This window comes from Gracilinanus agilis, chromosome 3, assembly GCF_016433145.1.
Source record: "Gracilinanus agilis isolate LMUSP501 chromosome 3, AgileGrace, whole genome shotgun sequence".
Lineage (NCBI taxonomy): Eukaryota > Metazoa > Chordata > Mammalia > Didelphimorphia > Didelphidae > Gracilinanus > Gracilinanus agilis.
This window is the reverse complement of record NC_058132.1, coordinates 50,736,767-50,748,172: the sequence shown is the minus strand read 5'-3', so window position 1 is coordinate 50,748,172 and position 11,406 is coordinate 50,736,767.

The following is an 11,406-nucleotide window of genomic DNA, read 5'->3' as shown; positions in this document are numbered from 1 at the left end:
TTTCAGCACAATAGTATTCCATCACCAACAGATACCACAATTTGTTCATTCCCCAATCAATGGAAACCCCCTCATTTTCCAGTTTTTTTGCCACCACAAAGAGCGCGGCTATAAATATTTTTGAACATGCATTTTTCCTTATTATCTCTTTGGGGTATAAACCCAGCAGTGATATGGATGGATTAAAGGCAGGCAGCCTTTTAAAGTCCTTTGAGCATAGTTCCAAATTGCCATCCAGAATGGTTAGATCAATTCACAACTCCAACAATGCATTAATGGCCCAATTTTGCCACAATCCCTCTAGGAGGTTGTTTTAAAAATATTTATTATCAATTACTTTTCATAACAAATTTCCACATAAGTCTTCTTAAAATACATGATCAAACTTATCTCCATCCCTCCTTTCCCTTCCCCCTCCTGGTACTGGCAAGTGATTTGATCTGGGTTATACATTTATACATGCATTATCACACAAAACATATTTTCATATCGTTCATTTTTGCAAGTGAATAATCTTACAAAACGAAAACTCAAAAAAACATTAACCCAAATAAACAATTGAAAAATCATCTGCTTTCATCAGCATTCTGATTCCAACAGTTCTTTTGGAGGTGGAGAGCATTCTTTGTCCTAAGTCCCTCAGAATTGTCCTGGATCATTGTTTTGCTCTTAATAGCAAAGTCTTTCACATTTTACCATTTCACAATAGTGCTGTTACAGTGTTCTCCTGGTTCTGCTTATTTCATTCTGCATCAGTTCACGTAGGTTTTTGCAGCTCTTTCTGAAATCATCCTGTTCATCATTCCTTAAAGCACAATAGTATTCCATCACTATCATATACCACATTTTGTTCAGCCATTCCCCAGTGGAGGGACCTCCCTTTAGTTTCCAATTCTTTGCCATCACAAAAAGAGTAGCTATAAATATTTTTGTATAGGATGGTTCTTTCCCCCACTTTTTTTGATCTCTCTGGGATACAGTTTAGTAGTGGTATTACTGAATCAAAAAGGGTACAAATTTTTTTTTTTAATTTTAAACCCTTAACTTCTGTGTATTGACTTATATGTGGAAGATTGGCAAGGGTAGGCAATGGGGGTCAAGTGACTTGCCCAGGGTCACACAGCTAAGGGTACAAATTTTTGACTAGCCCTTTGGGCATAATTGGGAGGTCATTCTTGGCTTGTATTATGTGGTAATAGCCAATTATGATGGATCCTAGGAACAGAAATCACAGACCTACAATTTAAAGGACCTTAGAAATCATTGAACATAATTCCTTTATTTTACAGATGAGGAAACTATGGGATTGTTAATGCTCCTAAACTGAGACATATCCATCTGCAAATAGATCAGCTCATATATAAAGAGCCTAGTCAGAACCTTTTATCTAGGCCAGGAATTCTTAATCTATTGTGTGTGTCATGGTCTCCTTTGTTAGGTTGGTGATGCCTATAAAATACATCAGATTATTAGGGAAATCAATACTGAAATAAAGATAAAGATATATATATATATATATATATTTAGTTGTGTTCTCTCTCTCTCTCTCTCTCTCTCTCTCTCTCTCTCTCATTTATTTATTTATTTGTTTTTTTTTTTTTTTTGACCAACCAACTTTTCGGATCCCTGATGAAATCTTGAGAACTTCTGATCTAGTCACATAAAAGCTGGATTCTAAACTTAAGAAAAAATATTTTTAAAAATTAGTTTTTGGAGTAAAAAAAACACATTTTGTCCCCATTGCTCTTTTGTAGGTACTCAAATATTTGTTGATTGATGATTTAAAAAATGTACTGAGCCATAGCATCATTGGAGAAATGTAAGAGGTTACCGTGAGTGAACTTCTGAGCAATGAGTTTACTAAAAATTCCTGTGGAGTTCAGAAAATAGGAAACATTGAAATTGGAGGAGGAAAATAGGCTGAATTGCCTTTGGGAAATTGCAGTGTTCTCTTAATGACCTGAAACATCTCCCAGAAGCAAAGGTCTACCTTTTGAACCCTAATATTCTTTTTTTAATTGATTAATTAAGAAAATTTCCCCTGGTTACATGATTCATGTTCTTTCCCTCCCATCCTTCTTCCCTCCTCCCATAGCCAACACGCAATTCCACTGTGAACCCTAATATTCTTGAGGCAGTGGCATATCTCTATGTGACACGATAATGCTTCAGGCTGTATAGAATTGAAATGAACATCTCTCAGAAAGGGATGGGAGGGAAGGAGAGAGGGAATGAACAGGCAGTACCTGTGCTTGGCACCTTATAAATATAGACTCCTCAGAGGGGAATGGAGAAGCCCTTAGTGGCTATGGGCAGACGGAAGTGTATCACAAACAGTTATTAGAAAGGAAGAGTAGAGTGAAGACATAACCATGGGCTTCAATGGTTTATTTGTGATCTCAGGAAAACCCCCTGAGCACCTAGAGCAAAATGATGAATTATGTGACCTGTGGTAACATGCTAAAGTTCTATTTATTTTTTATTTATTATTTATTTCTTCTATTTACTTGAAAATACGGAACCAAACTTTTATTTGCACTTGGGAAGTTCCTTTGAGTCATAATAAATGCAAAATAAATGCCTGAGAAAGGGAGCCCACGTTGGGTAGTAGAAGGAGGACAAGAGTTGTATAGGAGGGGCAGGTGTGGATTGTGTCACTGGAAAGAAAACCTGAGTTCAGAGTTCGTAGGTACTCTTGATTATTTGGACTCAGTTTGGTGAATCCAACTAAATGAAAAACTATCATTAAACCTGACCCTGTGCATGGTTGTGTTGGGGTTTTAAAAGTCCAAAAAGACACACCAGTTCCTGGCTTCAAGGAGCTTACATTCTAACAGAAGGAGACATCACATATTGGGGAGTGTTGGCCAGTGAGGGGCATTTAGGTTTGGTTGATTAGTGGAGCCTTGGTGAAGTTGATTGGCATACTTTTCCAGAAGCAGGAGTAATATTGATTTGATTATAGTTTTCCGAGAAAGAGGTAGAGAGACAGGAAGGAAGGGGTATGCCCTTAGGTGTAGGGCAGATGTCAAGAAAACAGTTGGGGTGGACCCACTGAGAGCGTTACGTGACATGGTGATCTGGACCAGCTGGATACAATTGGGGTATGTGAATTTGTACTCACTCACCAACTGGGACACCTGGGACCCCTTGGCAAGAGCTTCAAAACTGGGTAGATTAAGTACCCCAAAGCATGATCTTTGGAGGTTTGATGGTCCAAAGGGCCAATAGGAAAAAGATGGCAAGATTTCCAAAATAGATCTTTTTGGTAATCATCCAAAACCCAGATAGAATTGCTGCACTTTCTACTATTTGTTGATTAAACATCTGTGAAAGACTCAGCAGGGTATGAAGAAGGAGGATTTTTCAAAAAGTTTTTGGACATGAACAGATAGTTTTCAGATGAGGGAATCAAAGTTATCTAGAATTATATGAAAAAAAGCTCCAAGTAATTAGAGATGTAAATCAGAATAGCTCTCAGGTACTACTTCACACCTGTTGGATAGGCTCATATGATAGAGAGGGAAAATGATAAATGTTGGAGGGGATATGGGAAAGCTGGGACACTAAGGTACTGTTGGTGGAGTTGTGATTGAATCCAACCATTCTGGAGAGCAATTTGGAACTACACCCAAAGGGCTATAAAACTGTGCATGCCCTTTGATCCAGCAATATGAGATAAAAAAAAAGGTGGGAGAAAGACTAGTTGTACAAAAATATTTATAGTAGCTTTTTTTTTGTGGTGGCAAAAAATTGGAAACTAAAGGGATGTCCCTCAATTGGGGAATGGCTGAACAAAATGTGGCATATGATGGTGATGGAATACTATTTTGCTATAAGGAATGATGAGCAGGAAGATTTCAGAAAAACCTGGAAAGACTCACATGAACTGATTCAGAGTGAAGTGAGAAGAACCGAGGGAACACTATACACAGCAACAGGAATAATGTATGATGAACAACTGTGATTGACTATTCTTGGCAATACAATGATCTGAGAGAATCCCAAAGGATTTATGGTGAAAAATGCTTTCTACCACTAGAGCAAGAACTGATAGAGTCTGAATGCAGATCAAAGCAAACCATTCTTCATGTTTAAAATTTTTAAAATTTAAAATTTATGTGTCTCCTTCCACAATATGATGAATATGGAAATATGTTTTGCATGATGGTACATGGATGGGGATGGGGCAGTGGAGGAAGGGAGGGAGAGGATATGGAACTTTAAATGTTAGAAAATGAATATCAGAAATTGCGTTTAAGTGGGAAAAACTAAAAACATTATCGAAGGGAAAACACCAAAAAGTTTTTAAAGGACTACTCTGTCTTTCTGCTCTTAGCAGCAACCAGAAATTTGGAATGAAGCTAATGAATGGGAATTATGCTTTTCAATAATCCAGTGATCCTCCACTTATCTCTGCCAATTATCTGGCTGACAATGAGCCGATAGGCAATGAGACCTTCTTCAATGTGAAATGTTACAGGGCTGCTGGAGATGGGAGCAGGATGTTGAAAGAAACAAAGTTCAAGGATTCTTTGAGGGTGTGGCTGGCCTCTGTAGTCAGCATCTATTTCACGGCTCCCCAACCCTTTTCAGTTCCACTAAGCCTTGACTTTGAGTAAACTTTCCCATACTCCTTATTTGACATGAAAGAAATCCCATGGTGCACCATGCATTTGTGCAGGAGAAATAGAATAGGAATGCATTTTTCCATAAAGAAAACTTTATTCAGCATGTAACAGAATTTTTAGTGTCATACAATTGTTAAATATTTATCAGAATTACTTGAAGACCTTTGATTTTGTTTCTTGCAAACCAATAATTTTATACTTGGGATAGTCTTTGAAAGAGATCCCCACAGATCATATCCGGCCTCCACGGTGTTTCTTGCTTTGAATTTGATTAAGAGAAGGACCAAGAATCCGAATTCTCAGAGATTGTGATAAATGGAATTAAAGCTTTGTGAGCACAATTAGCTCAAATGAGATATTCTTCTCAAAGGGCACATTGAAAATTCTGTAGCTTTATTGATCAAAAAAATCAGTTGGGAGCAACTGGGTAACTCAGTGGATTGAGAGCCAGGCCTAGAGACGGGAGGTCCTAGGTTCAAATCTGACTTCAGACACTTCCCAGCTGTGTGACCCTGGGCAAGTCACTTGACCCCCATTGCCTAGCCCTTACCACTCTTCTGCCTTGGAGCCAATACACAGTATTGACTCCCAGATGGAAGGTGAGGGTTTAAAAAAAATCAGTTAGGAATTCCTAGATATTTTTGGAGATCAACTAGCTTGTCTCTCATTGAGTTATCACTAATTTGTTTTTCTAGCTGAAAATGAAAAGTGTCTAATATCAAAAGCCATTTTTAGGTCTTGGTAACATAGTCTCCAGCAGACTGTTTCAGATTTTTCAGATGCATTATAATTCTTCCTCTCCTTTTTACCCCATTGCTGCTCCTCATTATTTTTTCTCTAAACCACAAATTTCTCTAACACAATTATTTTTCAATGTATTTCAATAGAAAAACATGGATATCAACAACTATTTCTCATGCACGCTTTACAAGCCTCTCTCATCCTCTTGGGTAAAACACTTAAACTTTCAAAGCCAATTTCCTCACCTGAAAAATGGGAATAATGAAACCAGCAAAAATTTCACATGGACATGTTCCTGCAAAGGGTCCTTGTGAGGATGAAATTGAGGCAATGCATGTAAATCTCTGTAAAATTTTAAAAGCCTGGGGGTCAGCTATTATTAAACACTGAGAAGGTGGGGTATATGCATGTGTATATGAGTATGTGTGTGTATGTATATATTCTGTGTATTCATTTCAAATCAGCCAGAATTTATTTGGCACCTACTATGTACCAGGTATTATACTTGGTGCTACCTATGTAAATGAGCCCTCTCATGGAACTTCCATTCTGATAGAAGGACCCAGCATGTGCACAGATAATTAAATTATATATGAATATATATGAAATGCAAAGTAATTTTAGCCAGGAATGAGGGAGGGGGAAGGGGGGAGAAGATTGAGAGAATGTTCCTCTACTATGGTCTGAGTTATTGTGACATTTATTCCTTTTCTCTCTCCTCAATTTGTTTCTTACCTCTCCCTCTCCTCCACCTTCCTTCTCTTTCTTTCTCTGTCTCTCTTTGTTACTCCCTCCTCTCTCTCCCCCACTTGTCTCCTGTCTCTGTCATCTCTCTCTTTCTCTTTCTCCCCTTCTCCCTCCCTCTCTTTCTCCCTACCTCCCCCTCTGTTTCTTTATCTCTGTCAGTCTGTCTGTCTCTTTCTTTACCCTTCTTCCTCTCTTTCTCTCCTCTTCTTTACTCTCCCTCCTTCTCTCCCTTCCTCCTTTTCCCCTACCCTACCCTTCCCTCCCTTCCTCCCTCTCTATCCCCTTACTTTCCTCTCTGTCTCTCTCTCCTTCTTTCATTCTCCCTCTTTTTTCCTACCTTCCCCCAGCCATCTGTTTCTCTTTCTGTTTCTCTGTCTTTGTCTCCCTCCATCTCCTCTCTCTCTCCCTCTTCCTTCCTTTCTCTCTCCCTCTTCTTTTCCCTTACTCCCTTCCTCCTCCCTCTCCCTACCCTCCCTCTCTACCCTCCTCTCTCTCTGTCTCTATCTCTCTCCCCTGCTCTGTTCCTCTGTCTCTCTGTCTCTAATTCTGCTATCCTTCTTCCTCCCTCTCCCTCTCCTTCTCCCTTTCTGTCTCTGTCTCTCTCTATGCTCTTTTCTCTTTCCTTCTCTTCCCAAGTAATTTTGAGGAAGTCTCTCTTCACCTTTCTTGGTCTCAATTTCCACATCTCTAAAATGCAAAAGATCTAACCTGTGGATGGTCTAAGGTCGCTTCCATTTCCAATATTCCTCGACTAAGCATCTACTGTATACAGGTAAAAGATGCTGAAACTACTGAGATGAAGTGACAGTGCCTATTCTCAAAAGAGTTTATAGACTATCAGAGAAGATAACATGCTTACTAAAAAAAAAGCTGTGATTCAAAGTTAGAATGTGGTAAGTTTATGGAGGGGCTCAAGAGGGAAGAATTTGCTTCTAATTCAGGAGATCAGAGACTTCTTCGAGGAAGTGATACCTGTATAACGCCTGCAAATTGTGTTCAATTCAGCAACCATGAGGATAGGATTATAGATATAGAATTGGAAGAGGACCCAGAAGCCATCAAGTCTTACCCTTTCATTTTACAGATGGGAGAGATAAGACCCAGGGAGGTTAGAGGACACCCCAAAGGTAGCTGAGCTGGGATTCTAATTTAGGGCTCCTGGCTCCCAATCCAGGCTCTTTCATGATGCTGCACTGAGGACCATTTACAGACACTCAAGTGTTTAAATAGCAACTTTTAAGGCCCCTTTGCAGAAACATGTCCATATGAAAATGAGCCAGGCCCTCCACAAAGTGCCAGACAGGACTTGCTCAAGTGGAGACAAAAGTTCCATTCAGGGTTCTGGAGAACTGATGTTTTGAAAGCCAAATTTAGCTCAGAAAATTCTTCCCCTATGCCAGTGGCTCTCTGAGAGGCTTAGATGAATGTCTACTGCCTCATGCCCCATCTGTTAGATGGCAAACCTCAGTAGTTCTGAATCTTGTGGCTAGGATGTGTGAGAGCTTGCATTATCCCTATGAATACACGTGGACTTAAGTCCTCTGCTGTATCTAGACTGTTCTTGCCCCAAATTGACATAGTTTGTTGGTTGAATAAAATTTTATTTGGACTATAACCTCTTGAGAGTGTCCGTAGACTTATGAAATGACTACAATGCAATGTAGAGCTAGAGTCAGTTTGAATGGGCTCCAGAGAGCTGATACTTAAATGTTTAATGTGAGCATTTCTATCTCAGAAATCTGCAAATGCTACAAATCAGGACTTAATGGATTGTTTTGTTGTTTTCCTAGAATTAGGAAAGTTTATAACAATAAAAAATGTTAAGAATGGGGATAAAACTTTTAAGTGGGTCATGAGTATTTTGTCTCCCTGGAGAGCTGGTTGTTAAATATTTACTAGTATACCACTCACTGTTGCAGTGCCACAGATAAAAGAGAAAGAAATGATAAGAATTAGCTTGAGAATCTTTTACAGTTACAAAGTACTTTATTTCCCCCCTTACCTTCTGCCTTAGACTTGATTCTAAGTATTGGTCCCAAGATGGAAGAATGGTAAAGGCTTGGCGATTGGGATTAAGTGACAGGCCAACTGGAATGAAGTGTGTATGAGGGGGAGTAATATATTGTCTTCCTGGAAAAAAATAAGTTGTAGTTAGATTATAAAGTAATAATAATTACTAGCATTTTTATAGTGGTTTAAGGTTTGCAAAACACTTTATAAATCTTATCTCATTTGAGCTTCATAAAAACCCTGGGAGGTAGGTACCATGATTATACCTATTTTATAGAGGAAGAAACTGAGGTAAAAATAGGTTAAATGATTTGACTAGGGTCACATAGCTAGCAAGAGTCTGAAACTAGACTTGAACTCAGGTTTTCCTGATTCCAGGTCCAAGCTGTCTGTTCCTTGTGCCACCTAGCTACTCTAACAGCTAAAGGACCAGACCATTAATGCTGCACTTTATCTAAAGGCAATAGGGAAGAAACAAATAAGGAAATTACATCTTGATAAAAGGTAATATAAATCATGAAGAAATATCAGTATTCAACATATATGCACTAAAGGGTAAAGCTTCCAGATTTTTAAAGGAGAAACTAAAGGAGCAAATAGATAGTAAAACCATATTAGTGGAGGACCTCAACCTTCCCCTATCAGAACTAGACAAATTGAACCAAAATATAAACAAGAGAGAAATAAGGGAAGTGAATGAAATGCTAGGAAAATTAGAGTTAATAGATGTCTGGAGAAAATTGAATAGGGATAAAAAGGAATATACCTTCTTTTCTGCAGCACATGGTATATATACAAAGATTGACCATGTTCTAGGGAATAAAAACATCACAAACAAATGCAGAAAAGCAGAAAAAAATAAATTCAGCTTTTTCAGATCATAATGTGATAAAATCATAATTAATAAGGATTCATGGGGAAGCAAATTTAAAATCAGTTGGAAACTAAATAATCTAATTCTCCAAAACTGATGGATCAAAGAACAAATCAAAGAAACAATTATTGATTTTATTGAAGAGCATGATAATGAGGAGATAACATATCAAAATCTATGAGATACAGCCAAAGCAGTATTCAGGGGAAAATTTATATCCGTGAGTGCCTATATCAACAAAATAAAGCAATAGAGAGCTATTGAAACTTCTTGAATACTCCCATGTGAGACAAGGTCACATCTTTCACATGCATTATTTCACTGGATCCTCACAAGCACACTGCGGCAAGGATAACATTTTCCTCATTGTATAGATGAAACTTGGAGGCTCAATGACTCACCCAAGGTCCACCTAGTAAATATTAGGGCCAAGATCTGGACTCAGATCTGACTGAACCTCCTATTCATTCTATAACTTTTTGCTGCTAAGAATAAGGCAAAGAAAAGTGGGGAATATGAAAGGAAACTGATGGATACTAACTGATCATTGACTTCTAGGAAATATCAGTCAATTAGGAAACAGCTGCATTAGGGAGTCTTGCCAATTGATCAATCAATACATTAACATGCATTTATTAATTGCCTACTGTATACTAGGTACTATGGTAGGTCCCAGAGATACAAAAAAGAAGGAGGTTACAATCTAGTAGTGGGCAAATACAAAATAGGGGAGGGGAAGGGAAAACATTTTCAGTTGGGGGGGGGTCAGAAAAGGCAATTCACCTCATAATTCTGGGCCTTAGGCTTCCATTGGAAGCAGGTGATTTAGATTGTCTAAGTATTATGAAAGAAACTGCCTTTCAGGAAAAAAAAATCAACCCACCATAACTACCAAAAACAAAAAAAACAGATGGAAAAGAGTTTTCACAGAGACAGGGGTGAGCTGAGCACCAGTTGAAAGAGCCTTCCAGCAATGGAACTAGGCAGACTTAGTCATCGTTGACTTATTTTCCCTGTCCTCCCACATCCTCTTGTCTCAAATAGCTATCTTTTGGAACAGGGGGATGAAGTCATGCTAAGAACAACAACAGTTAATGCACAAAACTTCAGAGCTGGAAGGGAAGTGCCCAACTTGTCTAATCCATACCTGGATATTCTACTTTATTTCCAACAAATGATCAGACTAGCCTTTGCTTGAAGACCCCAGCTGAAGCAGGGAACTCACTACAGGCTGAGTCATCAACACCTTATATCTTTGAACAGTAACAATTGTTAGGAAGTTTTTCCTGCTGACATCTGGCCTAAATTGTCCACTCTGCAACCTCCATCTGTTGAAAGTTCAGTCCTTTGGGGGCCAAGACTCAGTTTGGGGTTGGTTGTACAGGTCTGTGAGTCAGCTGTATAGAGATAATCACTAAACCCATAGGAGCTGAGGAGGCCACCAAGAGAAATAGTTTTGAGAGAGGAGAGAAGAGAGCCCAGGATGGAGCCTTGAGGAACACTTAACAATTCTGGGGTCTGATACTGATGATGACTCAGGAAGGGAGAGAGAAAGTTTGATCAGAAAGGTAGGAGGAGAGGACAGTTAGAAGGTTTAGTGGATTGAGAACCATGCCTAGAGATGGTAGGTCCTGGGTTCAAATGTGACCTTAGTTTCTTAGCAGTGTGATCCTGGGCAAGTCATTTAACCCCCATTGGCTAGCCCTTACTGCTCTTCTGCCTTGGAACCAATATTGGTTCTAAGATGGAAAGTACTTTTGGGGGGGGCAGCTGGGTAGCTCAGTGGATAGGCCTAGAGACGGGAGGTCCTAGGTTCAAATGTGACCTCAGACACTTCCCAGTTGTGTGACCCTGGGCAAGTCACTTGACCCCCCCATTGCCTACACTTACCACTCTTCTGCCTTGGAGCCAATACACAGTATTGACTCCAAGATGGAAGGTAAGGGTTTAAAAAAAAAAAAAAAAGAAAGGCAGGAGGAGAACAAGCAAAGAGAGGTGTCATGAAAATTTATCTCTACCTAACAGCCCCTCTGAATATTCAAAGACAGTTCTCATATAACATCCCCGTTATGTCTTCATTGGGTTGGAAAGAAGACTTGGGTGCTATAAAGGAAAAAGGCAAAAATTAGCTTTTAGGTAAGAATCCAGAGCATGGATATGTTGAATGATCTATTCTCATAGAAACAGGGACTGTTACTCATCAGAGGAAGTATTCCAGCAGGGACCAGATGACTTGTTAATGCTGTGGGAGGGATTCCTGCTTAGAAAGGGAATGGATTAAATGTCCTTCTTCTTTCTTCTTCTTTCTTCTTCTTCTTTCTTCTTTCTTCTTTCTTCTTCTTCTTCTTCTTCTTCTTCTTCTTCTTCTTCTTCTTCTTCTTCTTCTTCTTCTTCTTCTTCTTC